We start from the raw sequence: 18,001 nt of genomic DNA, 5'->3' as shown, positions 1-18,001 counted from the left end.
ACCTGTGACATCACTGAGACACTGATAACGCAGCCTATATAATAAAAAGGAACCTGTAACATCACTGAAGCACTGATAATGCAGCCTGTATAATAAACAGGAACCTGTGACATCACTGAGACACTGATAACACAGCCTGTATAATAAATAGGAACCTGTGACATCACTGAGACACTGATAATGCAGACTGTATAATAAATAGGAACCTATGATAGAGACACTGATAATGTAGCCTGTATAATAATCAGGAACCTGTTACATCACTGAGACACTGATAATGCAGCCTGTATAATAAATAGGAACCAGTGACATCACCGAGGCACAGATAACGCAGCCTGTATAATAAATAGGAACCTGTGACAACACTGAGACACTGATAATGCAGCCTGTATAATAAACAGGAACCTGTTACATCACTGAGACACTGATAATGCAGCCTGTATAATAAATAGGAACCTATGATAGAGACACTGATAATGTAGCCTGTATAATAAACAGGAACCTGTTACATCACTGAGACACTGATAATGCGGCCTGTATAATAAATAGGAACCTGTGACATCACTGAGACACTGATAACGCAGCCTGTATAATAAATAGGAACCTGTAACATAACTGAGACACTGATAATGCAGCCTGTATAATAAATAGGAACCTATGATAGAGACACTGATAATGTAGCCTGTATAATAAACAGGAACCTGTTACATCACTGAGACACTGATAATGCAGACTGTATAATAAACAGGAACCTGTGACATCACTGAGACACTGATAACGCAGCCTGTATAATAAATAGGAACCTGTAACATAACGGAGACACTGATAATGCAGCCTGTATAATAAATAGGAACCTATGATAGAGACACTGATAATGTAGCCTGTATAATAAACAGAAACCTGTGACATCACTGAGACACTGATAACGCAGACTGTATAATAAATAGGAACCTGTGACATCACTGACACTGATAATGCAGCCTGTATAATAAATAGGAACCTATGACATTATTGAGACACTGATAATGCAGCCTGTATAATAAATAGGAACCTATGATAGAGACACTGATAATGTAGCCTGTATAATAAACAGGAACCTGTGACATCACTGAGACACTGATAACGCAGCCTGTATAATAAATAGGAACCTGTGACATCACTGAGACACTGATAATGCAGCCTGTATAATAAATAGGAACCTATGACATCACTGAGACACTGATAATGCAGCCTGTATAATAAATAGGAACCTGTGACATCACTGAGACACTGATAATGCAGACTGTATAATAAACAGGAACCTGTGACATCACTGAGACACTGATAATGCAGCCTGTATAATAAATAGGAAGCTGTGACATTGAGACACCGATAACGCAGCCTGTATAATAAAAAGGAACCTGTGACATCACTGAGGCACTGATAATGCAGCCTGTATAATAAATAGGAACCTGTGACATCACTGAGACACTGATAACACAGCCTGTATAATAAAAGAGAACCTATGACATCACTGAAGCACTGATAATGCAGACTGTATAATAAACAGGAACCTGTGACATCACTGAGACACTGATAACGCAGCCTGTATAATAAATAGGAACCTGTAACATAAATGAGACACTGATAATGCAGCCTGTATAATAAATAGGAACCTATGATAGAGACACTGATAATGTAGCCTGTATTATAAACAGAAACCTGACATCACTGAGACACTGATAACGCACCCTGTATAATAAATAGGAACCTGTGACATCACTGAGACAGTGATAATGCAGCCTGTATAATAAATAGGAACCTATGACATCACTGAGACACTAATAATGCAGCCTGTATAATAAATAGGAAACAGTGACATTGAGACACTGATAGCGCAGCCTGTATAATAAATAGGAACCTGTGACATCACTGAGACACTGATAACACAGCCTGTATAATAAAAAGGAAGCTGTAACATCACTGAAGCACTGATAATGCAGACTGTATAATAAACAGGAACCTGTGACATCACTGAGACACTGATAACGCAGCCTGTATAATAAAAAGGAACATGTGACATCACTGAGACACTGATAACACAGCCTGTATAATAAAAAGGAACCTGTGACATCACTGAAGCACTGATAATGCAGACTGTATAATAAACAGGAACCTGTGACATCACTGAGATACTGATAACACAGCCTGTATAATAAATAGGAACCTGTGACATCACTGAGACACTGATAATGCAGCCTGTATAATAGATAGGAACCTATGACATCACTGAGACACTGATAATGCAGCCTGTATAATAAATAGGAACCTGTGACATCACTGAGACACTGATAATGCAGCCTGTATAATAAATAGGAAACTGTGACATTGAGACACTGATAGCGCAGCCTGTATAATAAATAGGAACCTGTGACATCACTGAGACACTGATAACACAGCCTGTATAATAAAAAGGAACCTGTGACATCACTGAAGCACTGATAATGCAGCCTGTATAATAAACAGGAACCTGTGACATCACTGAGACACTGATAACGCAGCCTGTATAATAAATAGGAACCTGTGACAACACTGAAGCACTGATAATGCATACTGTATAATAAACTGGAACCTGTGACATCACTGAGACACTGATAATGCAGCCTGTATAATAAATAGGAAGCTGTGACATTGAGACACTGATAGCGCAGCCTGTATAATAAACAGGAACCTGTGACATCACTGAGACACTGATAACGCAGCCTGTATAATAAATAGGAACCTGTGACATCACTGAGACACTGATAATGCAGCCTGTATAATAAATAGGAATCTATGATAGAGACACTGATAATGTAGCCTGTATAATAAACAGGAACCTGTGACATCACTGAGACACTGATAACACAGCCTGTATAATAAACAGGAACCTGTGACATCACTGAGACACTGATAACACAGCCTGTATAATAAACAGGAACCTGTGACATCACTGAGACACTGATAACGCAGCCTGTATAATAAACAGGAACCTGTGACATCACTGAGGCACTGATAATACAGCCTGTATAATAAAAAGGAACCTGTGACATCACTGAGGCACTGGTAACGCAGCCTGTATAATAAATAGGAACCTTTGACATCACTGAGGCACTGATAATGCAACCCATACATGCCGACTATCTGGCAACCCCTTCCGGGTGGGAGCAGCCAGATCGGCATTACTGGGGGGCGTGGCCATCAAACGGGGGCGGTGGCAGCCAGGTGAAAAGTTTTTGCGGGCGGGGCAGGGGCGGAGCCACGTGAGCACGTCATTTTGGCCCCGCCCCCGCTACACACTGCCGATATTACAAGCAGTGTGAAGCAGGGGGCGGTGACAAAATGACGCGAATCGCGTCACCGCCCCCTTCGCTGCCGGGGTTATAGAAGTTATTGCGGTGGGACAGGAGGGATCCACGGCAGCCGGGAGACTTGCCTGATATCCCGGGAGGTCGGGAGCGGCACCCGATTTTCGGGAGGCACCCGACCAAATCGGGAGGGTAGGCAAGAATGCTGCAACCTGTATAATAAATAGGAACCTGACATCACTGAGGCACTGATAATGCAGCCTGTATAATCAATAGGAACCTGTGACATCACTGAGGCACTGATAATGCAGCCTGTATAATAAATAGGAACCTGTGACATCACTGACAAACTGATAGCACAGCCTGTATAATAAATAGGAACCTGTGACATTACTGAGACACTGATAATGCAGCCTGTATAATAAATAGGAACCTATGATAGAGACACTGATAATGCTGCCTGTATAATATACAGGAACCTGTTACATCACTGAGACACTGACAACACAGCCTGTATAATAAATAGGAACCTGTGACATCACAGAGACACTGATAATGCAGCCTGTATAATAAATAGGAACCTATGATAGAGATACTGATAACGCAGCCTGTATAATATACAGGAACCTGTGACATCACTGAGACACTGATAACACAGCCTATATAATAAAAAGGAACCTGTGACATCACTGAGACACTGATAACACAGCCTGTATAATAAAAAGGAACCTGTGACATCACTGAAGCACTGATAATGCACACTGTATAATAAACAGGAACCTGACATCATTAAGACACTGATAATGCAGCCTGTATAATAAATATGAACCTGTGACATGATTGAGACACTGATAATGCAGCCTGTATAATAAATAGGAACCTGTGACATCACTGAGACACTGATAACGCAGCCTATATAATAAAAAGGAACCTGTAACATCACTGAAGCACTGATAATGCAGCCTGTATAATAAATAGGAACCTGTGACATCACTGAGATACTGATAATGCAGACTGTATAATAAATAGGAACCTATGATAGAGACACTGATAATGTAGCCTGTATAATAAACAGGAACCTGTTACATCACTGAGACACTGATAATGCAGCCTGTATAATAAATAGGAACCTGTGACATCACTGAGGCACAGATAACGCAGCCTGTATAATAAATAGGAACCTGTGACAACACTGAGACACTGATAATGCAGCCTGTATAATAAACAGGAACCTGTTACATCACTGAGACACTGATAATGCAGCCTGTATAATAAATAGGAACCTATGATAGAGACACTGATAATGTAGCCTGTATAATAAACAGGAACCTGTTACATCACTGAGACACTGATAATGCAGCCTGTATAATAAATAGGAACCTGTGACATCACTGAGACACTGATAACGCAGCCTGTATAATAAATAGGAACCTGTGACAACACTGAGATAATGCAGCCTGTATAATAAATAGGAACCTGTGACATTGAGACACTGATAACGCAGCCTGTATAATAAAAAGGAACCTGTGACATCACTGAGGCACTGATAATGCAGCCTGTATAATACATAGGAACCTGTGACATCACTGAGACACCTATAACGCAGCCTGTATAATAAAAAGGAACCTATGACATCACTGAAGCACTGATAATGCAGACTGTATAATAAACAGGAACCTGTGACATCACTGAGACACTGATAACGCAGCCTGTATAATAAATAGGAACCTGTAACATAACTGAGACACTGATAATGCATCCTGTATAATAAATAGGAACCTATGATAGAGACACTGATAATGTAGCCTGTATAATAAACAGAAACCTGTGACATCACTGAGACACTGATAACGCAGCCTGTATAATAAATAGGAACCTGTGACATCACTGACACTGATAATGCAGCCTGTATAATAAATAGGAACCTGTGACATCACTGAGACACTGATAATGCAGCCTGTATAATAAACAGGAACCTGTGACATCCCTGAGACACTGATAACGCAGCCTGTATAATAAATAGGAACCTGTAACATAACTGAGACACTGATAATGCAGCCTGTATAATAAATAGGAACCTATGATAGAGACACTGATAATGTAGCCTGTATAATAAACAGGAACCTGTGACATCACTGAGACACTGATAACGCAGCCTGTATAATAAATAGGAACCTGTGACATTACTGAGACACTGATAATGCAGCCTGTATAATAAATAGGAACCTATGACATCACTGAGACACTGATATTGCAGACTGTATAATAAATAGGAAGCTGTGACATTGAGACACTGATAACGCAGCCTGTATAATAAAAAGGAACCTGTGACATCACTGAGGCACTGATAATGCAGCCTGTATAATACATAGGAACCTGTGACATCACTGAGACACTGATAACGCAGCCTGTATAATAAAAAGGAACCTATGACATCACTGAAGCACTGATAATGCAGACTGTATAATCAACAGGAACCTGTGACATCACTGAGACACTGATAACGCAGCCTGTATAATAAATAGGAACCTGTAACATAACTGAGACACTGATAATGCAGCCTGTATAATAAATAGGAACCTATGATAGAGACACTGATAATGTAGCCTGTATAATAAACAGAAACCTGTGACATCACTGAGACACTGATAACGCAGCCTGTATAATAAATAGGAACCTGTGACATCACTGACACTGATAATGCAGCCTGTATAATAAATAGGAACCTATGACATCATTGAGACACTGATAATGCAGCCTGTATAATAAATAGGAACCTATGATAGAGACACTGATAATGTAGCCTGCATAATAAACAGGAACCTGTGACATCACTGAGACACTGATAACGCACCCTGTATAATAAATAGGAACCTGTGACATCACTGAGACACTGATAATGCAGCCTGTATAATAAATAGGAACGTATGACATCACTGAGACACTGATAATGCAGCCTGTATAATAAATAGGAACCTGTGACATCACTGAGACACTGATAATGCAGACAGTATAATAAACAGGAACCTGTGACATCACTGAGACACTGATAATGCAGCCTGTATAATAAATAGGAAGCTGTGACATTGAGACACTGATAGCGCAGCCTGTATAATAAAAAGGAACCTGTGACAACACTGAGGCACTGATAATGCAGCCTGTATAATAAATAGGAACCTGTGACATCACTGAGACACTGATAATGCAGCCTGTATAATAAATAGGAACCTATGATAGAGACACTGATAATATAGCCTGTATAATAAACAGAAACCTGTGACATCACTGAGACACTGATAACGCAGACTGTATAATAAATAGGAACCTGTGACATCACTGACACTGATAATGCAGCCTGTATAATAAATAGGAACCTATGACATCATTGAGACACTGATAATGCAGCCTGTATAATAAATAGGAACCTATGATAGAGACACTGATAATGTAGCCTGTATAATAAACAGGAACCTGTGACATCACTGAGACACTGATAACGCAGCCTGTATAATAAATAGGAACCTGTGACATCACTGAGACACTGATAATGCAGCCTGTATAATAAATAGGAACCTATGACATCACTGAGACACTGATAATGCAGCCTGTATAATAAATAGGAACCTGTTACATCACTGAGACACTGATAATGCAGACTGTATAATAAACAGGAACCTGTGACATCACTGAGACACTGATAACGCAGCCTGTATAATAAATAGGAACCTGTAACATAACTGAGACACTGATAATGCAGCCTGTATAAAAAATAGGAACCTATGATAGAGACACTGATAATGTAGCCTGTATAATAAACAGAAACCTGTGACATCACTGAGACACTGATAACGCAGACTGTATAATAAATAGGAACCTGTGACATCACTGACACTGATAATGCAGCCTGTATAATAAATAGGAACCTATGACATCATTGAGACACTGATAATGCAGCCTGTATAATAAATAGGAACCTATGATAGAGACACTGATAATGTAGCCAGTATAATAAACAGGAACCTGTGACATCACTGAGACACTGATAACGCAGCCTGTATAATAAATAGGAACCTGTGACATCACTGAGACACTGATAATGCAGCCTGTATAATAAATAGGAACCTATGACATCACTGAGACACTGACAATGCAGCCTGTATAATAAATAGGAACCTGTGACATCACTGAGACACTGATAATGCAGACTGTATAATAAACAGGAACCTGTGACATCACTGAGACACTGATAATGCAGCCTGTATAATAAATAGGAAGCTGTGACATTGAGACACTGATAACGCAGCCTGTATAATAAAAAGGAACCTGTGACATCACTGAGGCACTGATAATGCAGCCTGTATAATAAATAGGAACCTGTGACATCACTGAGACACTGATAACACAGCCTGTATTATAAAAAGGAACCTATGACATCACTGAAGCACTGATAATGCAGACTGTATAATAAACAGGAACCTGTGACATCACTGAGACACTGATAACGCAGCCTGTATAATAAATAGGAACCTGTAACATAACTGAGACACTGATAATGCAGCCTGTATAATAAATAGGAACCTGTGACATCACTGAGACACTGATAACACAGCCTGTATAATAAAAAGGAAGCTGTAACATCACTGAAGCACTGATAATGCAGACTGTATAATAAACAGGAACCTGTGACATCACTGAGACACTGATAACGCAGCCTGTATAATAAATAGGAACCTGTGACATCACTGAGGCACAGATAATGCAACCTGTATAATAAATAGGAACCTGACATCATTAAGACACTGGTAACACAGCCTTTATAATAAAAAGGCACCTGTGACATTACTGAAGCACTGATAATGCAGAATGTATAATAAACAGGATACTGTGACATCACTGAGACACTGATAATGCAGCCTGTATAATAAATAGGAAACAGTGACATTGAGACACTGATAGCGCAGCCTGTATAATAAATAGGAACCTGTGACATCACTGAGACACTGATAACGCAGCCTGTATAATAAACAGGAACCTGTGACATCACTCAGGCACTGATAATACAGCCTGTATAATAAAAAGGAACCTGTGACATCACTGAGGCACTGATAACGCAGCCTGTATAATAAATAGGAACCTGTGACATCACTGAGGCACTGATAATGCAACCCATACATGCCGACTATCTGGCTACCACTTCCGGGTGGGAGCAGCCAGATCGGCATTACTGGGGGGCGTGGCCATCAAACGGGGGCGGGGGCGGCCAGGTGAAAAGTTTTTGTGGGCGGGGCAGGGGCGGAGCCACGTGAGCACGTCATTTTGGCCCCGCCCCCGCTACACACTGCCGATATTACAAGCAGTGTGAAGCAGGGGGTGGTGACAAAATGACGCGAATCGCGTCACCGCCCCCCTTTGCTGCCGGGGTTATAGAAGTTATTGCGGTGGGACAGGAGGGATCCACGGCAGCCGGGAGACTTGCCTGATATCCCGGGAGGTCGGGAGCGGCACCCGATTTTCGGGAGGCACCCGACCAAATCGGGAGGGTAGGCAAGTATGCTGCAACCTGTATAATAAATAGGAACCTGACATCACTGAGGCACTGATAATGCAGCCTGTATAATAAATAGGAACCTGTGACATCACTGAGGCACTGATAATGCAGCCTGTATAATAAATAGGAACCTGTGACATCACTGACAAACTGATAGCGCAGCCTGTATAATAAATAGGAACCTGTGACATTACTGAGACACTGATAATGCAGCCTGTATAATAAATAGGAACCTATGATAGAGACACTGATAATGCTGCCTGTATAATATACAGGAACCTGTTACATCACTGAGACACTGACAACACAGCCTGTATAATAAATAGGAACCTGTGACATCACAGAGACACTGATAATGCAGCCTGTATAATAAATAGGAACCTATGATAGAGACACTGATAACGCAGCCTGTATAATATACAGGAACCTGTGACATCACTGAGACACTGATAACACAGCCTATATAATAAAAAGGAACCTGTGACATCACTGAGACACTGATAACACAGCATGTATAATAAAAAGGAACCTGTGACATCACTGAAGCACTGATAATGCACACTGTATAATAAACAGGAACCTGACATCATTAAGACACTGATAATGCAGCCTGTATAATAAATATGAACCTGTGACATGATTGAGACACTGATAATGCAGCCTGTATAATAAATAGGAACCTGTGACATCACTGAGACACTGATAACGCAGCCTATATAATAAAAAGGAACCTGTAACATCACTGAAGCACTGATAATGCAGCCTGTATAATAAACAGGAACCTGTGACATCACTGAGACACTGATAACACAGCCTGTATAATAAATAGGAACCTGTGACATCACTGAGACACTGATAATGCAGACTGTATAATAAATAGGAACCTATGATAGAGACACTGATAATGTAGCCTGTATAATAAACAGGAACCTGTTACATCACTGAGACACTGATAATGCAGCCTGTATAATAAATAGGAACCTGTGACATCACTGAGGCACAGATAACGCAGCCTGTATAATAAATAGGAACCTGTGACAACACTGAGACACTGATAATGCAGCCTGTATAATAAACAGGAACCTGTTACATCACTGAGACACTGATAATGCAGCCTGTATAATAAATAGGAACCTATGATAGAGACACTGATAATGTAGCCTGTATAATAAACAGGAACCTGTTACATCACTGAGACACTGATAATGCAGCCTGTATAATAAATAGGAACCTGTGACATCACTGAGACACTGATAACGCAGCCTGTATAATAAATAGGAACCTGTAACATAACTGAGACACTGATAATGCAGCCTGTATAATAAATAGGAACCTATGATAGAGACACTGATAATGTAGCCTGTATAATAAACAGGAACCTGTTACATCACTGAGACACTGATAATGCAGACTGTATAATAAACAGGAACCTGTGACATCACTGAGACACTGATAACGCAGCCTGTATAATAAATAGGAACTTGTAACATAACGGAGACACTGATAATGCAGCCTGTATAATAAATAGGAACCTATGATAGAGACACTGATAATGTAGCCTGTATAATAAACAGAAACCTGTGACATCACTGAGACACTGATAACGCAGACTGTATAATAAATAGGAACCTGTGACATCACTGACACTGATAATGCAGCCTGTATAATAAATAGGAACCTATGACATCATTGAGACACTGATAATGCAGCCTGTATAATAAATAGGAACCTATGATAGAGACACTGATAATGTAGCCTGTATAATAAACAGGAACCTGTGACATCACTGAGACACTGATAACGCAGCCTGTATAATAAATAGGAACCTGTGACATCACTGAGACACTGATAATGCAGCCTGTATAATAAATAGGAACCTATGACATCACTGACACACTGATAATGCAGACTGTATAATAAACAGGAACCTGTGACATCACTGAGACACTGATAATGCAGCCTGTATAATAAATAGGAAGCTGTGACATTGAGACACTGATAAAGCAGCCTGTATAATAAAAAGGAACCTGTGACATCACTGAGGCACTGATAATGCAGCCTGTATAATAAATAGGAACCTGTGACATCACTGAGACACTGATAACACAGCCTGTATAATAAAAAGGAACCTATGACATCACTGAAGCACTGATAATGCAGACTGTATAATAAACAGGAACCTGTGACATCACTGAGACACTGATAACGCAGCCTGTATAATAAATAGGAACCTGTAACATAACTGAGACACTGATAATGCAGCCTGTATAATAAATAGGAACCTATGATAGAGACACTGATAATGTAGCCTGTATTATAAACAGAAACCTGACATCACTGAGACACTGATAACGCACCCTGTATAATAAATAGGAACCTGTGACATCACTGAGACAGTGATAATGCAGCCTGTATAATAAATAGGAACCTATGACATCACTGAGACACTAATAATGCAGCCTGTACAATAAATAGGAAACAGTGACATTGAGACACTGATAGCGCAGCCTGTATAATAAATAGGAACCTGTGACATCACTGAGACACTGATAACACAGCCTGTATAATAAAAAGGAAGCTGTAACATCACTGAAGCACTAATAATGCAGACTGTATAATAAACAGGAACCTGTGACATCACTGAGACACTGATAACGCAGCCTGTATAATAAAAAGGAACATGTGACATAACTGAGACACTGATAACACAGCCTGTATAATAAAAAGGAACCTGTGACATCACTGAAGCACTGATAATGCAGACTGTATAATAAACAGGAACCTGTGACATCACTGAGATACTGATAACACAGCCTGTATAATAAATAGGAACCTGTGACATCACTGAGACACTGATAATGCAGCCTGTATAATAGATAGGAACCTATGACATCACTGAGACACTGATAATGCAGCCTGTATAATAAATAGGAACCTGTGACATCACTGAGACACTGATAATGCAGCCTGTATAATAAATAGGAAACTGTGACATTGAGACACTGATAGCGCAGCCTGTATAATAAATAGGAACCTGTGACATCACTGAGACACTGATAACACAGCCTGTATAATAAAAAGGAACCTGTGACATCACTGAAGCACTGATAATGCAGCCTGTATAATAAACAGGAACCTGTGACATCACTGAGACACTGATAACGCAGCCTGTATAATAAATAGGAACCTGTGACAACACTGAGACACTGATAATGCAGCCTGTATAATAAATAGGAAGCTGTGACATTGAGACACTGATAGCGCAGCCTGTATAATAAACAGGAACCTGTGACATCACTGAGACACTGATAACGCAGCCAGTATAATAAATCGGAACCTGTGACATCACTGAGACACTGATAATGCAGCCTGTATAATAAATAGGAATCTATGATAGAGACACTGATAATGTAGCCTGTATAATAAACAGGAACCTGTGACATCACTGAGACACTGATAACACAGCCTGTGACATCAACCTGTGACATCACTGTGACATCAACCTGTGACATCACTGAGGCACTGATAACACAGCCTGTATAATAAACAGGAACCTGTGACATCACTGAGACACTGATAACGCAGCCTGTATAATAAACAGGAACCTGTGACATCACTGAGGCACTGATAATACAGCCTGTATAATAAAAAGGAACCTGTGACATCACGGAGGCACTGGTAACGCAGCCTGTATAATAAATAGGAACCTGTGACATCACTGAGGCACTGATAATGCAACCCATACATGCCGACTATCTGGCAACCCCTTCCGGGTGGGAGCAGCCAGATCGGCATTACTGGGGGGCGTGGCCATCAAACGGGGGCGGGGGCAGCCAGGTGAAAAGTTTTTGTGGGCGGGGCAGGGGCGGAGCCACGTGAGCACGTCATTTTGGCCCCGCCCCCGCTACACACTGCCGATATTACAAGCAGTGTGAAGCAGGGGGCGGTGACAAAATGACGCGAATCGCGTCACCGCCCCCCTTCGCTGCCGGGGTTATAGAAGTTATTGCGGTGGGACAGGAGGGATCCACGGCAGCCGGGAGACTTGCCTGATATCCCGGGAGGTCGGGAGCGGCACCCAATTTTCGGGAGGCACCCGACCAAATCGGGAGGGTAGGCAAGTATGCTGCAACCTGTATAATAAATAGGAACCTGACATCACTGAGGCACTGATAATGCAGCCTGTATAATAAATAGGAACCTGTGACATCACTGAGGCACTGATAATGCAGCCTGTATAATAAATAGGAACCTGTGACTTCACTGACAAACTGATAGCGCAGCCTGTATAATAAATAGGAACCTGTGACATTACTGAGACACTGATAATGCAGCCTGTATAATAAATAGGAACCTATGATAGAGACACTGATAATGCTGCCTGTATAATATACAGGAACCTGTTACATCACTGAGACACTGACAACACAGCCTGTATAATAAATAGGAACCTGTGACATCACAGAGACACTGATAATGCAGCCTGTATAATAAATAGGAACCTATGATTGAGATACTGATAACGCAGCCTGTATAATATACAGGAACCTGTGACATCACTGAGACACTGATAACACAGCCTATATAATAAAAAGGAACCTGTGACATCACTGAGACACTGATAACACAGCCTGTATAATAAAAGGAACCTGTGACATCACTGAAGCACTGATAATGCACACTGTATAATAAACAGGAACCTGACATCATTAAGACACTGATAATGCAGCCTGTATAATAAATATGAACCTGTGACATGATTGAGACACTGATAATGCAGCCTGTATAATAAATAGGAACCTCTGACATCACTGAGACACTGATAACGCAGCCTATATAATAAAAAGGAACCTATGACATCACTGAGGCACAGATAACGCAGCCTGTATAATAAATAGGAACCTGTGACAACACTGAGACACTGATAATGCAGCCTGTATAATAAACAGGAACCTGTTACATCACTGAGACACTGATAATGCAGCCTGTATAATAAATAGGAACCTATGATAGAGACACTGATAATGTAGCCTGTATAATAAACAGGAACCTGTTACATCACTGAGACACTGATAATGCAGCCTGTATAATAAATAGGAACCTGTGACATCACTGAGACACTGATAACGCAGCCTGTATAATAAATAGGAACCTGTGACAACACTGAGATAATGCAGCCTGTATAATAAATAGGAAGCTGTGACATTGAGACACTGATAACGCAGCCTGTATAATAAAAAGGAACCTGTGACATCACTGAGGCACTGATAATGCAGCCTGTATAATACATAGGAACCTGTGACATCACTGAGACACTGATAACGCAGCCTGTATAATAAAAAGGAACCTATGACATCACTGAAGCACTGATAATGCAGACTGTATAATAAACAGGAACCTGTGACATCACTGAGACACTGATAACGCAGCCTGTATAATAAATAGGAACCTGTAACATAACTGAGACACTGATAATGCATCCTGTATAATAAATAGGAACCTATGATAGAGACACTGATAATGTAGCCTGTATAATAAACAGAAACCTGTGACATCACTGAGACACTGATAACGCAGCCTGTATAATAAATAGGAACCTGTGACATCACTGACACTGATAATGCAGCCTGTATAATAAATAGGAACCTGTGACATCACTGAGACACTGATAATGCAGCCTGTATAATAAACAGGAACCTGTGACATCCCTGAGACACTGATAACGCAGCCTGTATAATAAATAGGAACCTGTAACATAACTGAGACACTGATAATGCAGCCTGTATAATAAATAGGAACCTATGATAGAGACACTGATAATGTAGCCTGTATAATAAACAGGAACCTGTGACATCACTGAGACACTGATAACGCAGCCTGTATAATAAATAGGAACCTGTGACATTACTGAGACACTGATAATGCAGCCTGTATAATAAATAGGAACCTATGACATCACTGAGACACTGACAATGCAGCCTGTATAATAAATAGGAACCTGTGACATCACTGAGACACTGATAATGCAGACTGTATAATAAACAGGAACCTGTGACATCACTGAGACACTGATAATGCAGCCTGTATAATAAATAGGAAGCTGTGACATTGAGACACTGATAACGTAGCCTGTATAATAAAAAGGAACCTATGACATCACTGAAGCACTGATAATGCAGACTGTATAATACACAGGAACCAGTGACATCACTGAGACACTGATAACGCAGCCTGTATAATAAATAGGAACCTGTAACATAACTGAGACACTGATAATGCAGCCTGTATAATAAATAGGAACCTATGATAGAGACACTGATAATGTAGCCTGTATAATAAACAGAAACCTGTGACATCACTGAGACACTGATAATGCAGCCTGTATAATAAACAGGAACCTGTGACATCACTGAGACACTGATAACGCAGCCTGTATAATAAATAGGAACCTGTAACAAAACTGAGACACTGATAATGCAGCCTGTATAATAAATAGGAACCTATGATAGAGACACTGATAATGTAGCCTGTATAATAATAAACAGGAACCTGTGACATCACTGAGACACTGATAACGCAGCCTGTATAATAAATAGGAACCTATGACATCACTGAGATACTGATAATGCAACCTGTATAATAAATAGGAACCTGTGACATCACTGAGACACTGATAATGCAGCCTGTATAATAAATAGGAAACTGTGACATTGAGACACTGATAGCGCAGCCTGTATAATAAATAGGAACCTGTGAGATCACTGAGACACTGATAACACAGCCTGTATAATAAAAAGGAACCTGTAACATCACTGAAGCACTGATAATGCAGACTGTATAATAAACAGGAACCTGTGACATCACTGAGACACTGATAACGCAGCCTGTATAATAAATAGGAACCTGTGACATCACTGAGGCACTGATAATGCAACCTGTATAATAAATAGGAACCTGACATCATTAAGACACTGGTAACACAGCCTTTATAATAAAAAGGAACCTGTGACATTACTGAAGCACTGATAATGCAGACTGTATAATAAACAGGATACTGTGACATCACTGAGGCACTGATAATGCAACCTGTATAATAAATAGGAACCTGACATCATTAAGGCACTGAAAACGCAGCCTGTATAATAAATAGGAACCTGTGACATCACTGAGACACTGATAACGCAGCCTGTTTAATAAAAAGGAACCTGTGACATCACTGAGACACTGATAACACAGCCTGTATAATAAAAAGGAACCTGTGACATCACTGAAGCACTGATAATGCAGACTGTATAATAAACAGGAACCTGTGACATCACTGAGATACTGATAACACAGCCTGTATAATAAATAGGAACCTGTGACATCACTGAGACACTGATAATGCTGCCTGTATAATAGATAGGAACCTATGACATCACTGAGACACTGATAATGCAGACTGTATAATAAACAGGAACCTGTGACATCACTGAGACACTGATAATGCAGCCTGTATAATAAATAGGAAGCTGTGACATTGAGACACTGATAACGTAGCCTGTATAATAAAAAGGAACCTATGACATCACTGAAGCACTGATAATGCAGACTGTATAATACACAGGAACCAGTGACATCACTGAGACACTGATAACGCAGCCTGTATAATAAATAGGAACCTGTAACATAACTGAGACACTGATAATGCAGCCTGTATAATAAATAGGAACCTATGATAGAGACACTGATAATGTAGCCTGTATAATATACAGAAACCTGTGACATCACTGAGACACTGATAATGCAGCCTGTATAATAAACAGGAACCTGTGACATCACTGAGACACTGATAACGCAGCCTGTATAATAAATAGGAACCTGTAACAAAACTGAGACACTGATAATGCAGCCTGTATAATAAATAGGAACCTATGATAGAGACACTGATAATGTAGCCTGTATAATAATAAACAGGAACCTGTGACATCACTGAGACACTGATAACGCAGCCTGTATAATAAATAGGAACCTATGACATCACTGAGATACTGATAATGCAACCTGTATAATAAATAGGAACCTGTGACATCACTGAGACACTGATAATGCAGCCTGTATAATAAATAGGAAACTGTGACATTGAGACACTGATAGCGCAGCCTGTATAATAAATAGGAACCTGTGAGATCACTGAGACACTGATAACACAGCCTGTATAATAAAAAGGAACCTGTAACATCACTGAAGCACTGATAATGCAAACTGTATAATAAACAGGAACCTGTGACATCACTGAGACACTGATAACGCAGCCTGTATAATAAATAGGAACCTGTGACATCACTGAGGCACTGATAATGCAACCTGTATAATAAATAGGAACCTGACATCATTAAGACACTGGTAACACAGCCTTTATAATAAAAAGGAACCTGTGACATTACTGAAGCACTGATAATGCAGACTGTATAATAAACAGGATACTGTGACATCACTGAGGCACTGATAATGCAACCTGTATAATAAATAGGAACCTGACATCATTAAGGCACTGAAAACGCAGCCTGTATAATAAATAGGAACCTGTGACATCACTGAGACACTGATAACGCAGCCTGTTTAATAAAAAGGAACCTGTGACATCACTGAGACACTGATAACACAGCCTGTATAATAAAAAGGAACCTGTGACATCACTGAAGCACTGATAATGCAGACTGTATAATAAACAGGAACCTGTGACATCACTGAGATACTGATAACACAGCCTGTATAATAAATAGGAACCTGTGACATCACTGAGACACTGATAATGCTGCCTGTATAATAGATAGGAACCTATGACATCACTGAGACACTGATAATGCAGCCTGTATAATAAATAGGAACCTGTGACATCACTGAGACACTGATAATGCAGCCTGTATAATAAATAGGAAACTGTGACATTGAGACACTGATAGCGCAGCCTGTATAATAAATAGGAACCTGTGACATCACTGAGACACTGATAACACAGCCTGTATAATAAAAAGGAACCTGTGACATCACTGAAGCACTGATAATGCAGACTGTATAATAAACAGGAACCTGTGACATCACTGAGACACTGATAACGCAGCCTGTATAATAAATAGGAAGCTGT

The sequence above is a fragment of the Taudactylus pleione genome, unplaced genomic scaffold (genome assembly GCF_031769625.1).
Source record: "Taudactylus pleione unplaced genomic scaffold, aTauple2 ptg003505l, whole genome shotgun sequence".
NCBI lineage: Eukaryota > Metazoa > Chordata > Amphibia > Anura > Myobatrachidae > Taudactylus > Taudactylus pleione.
This window is presented reverse-complemented; position numbering follows the sequence as displayed.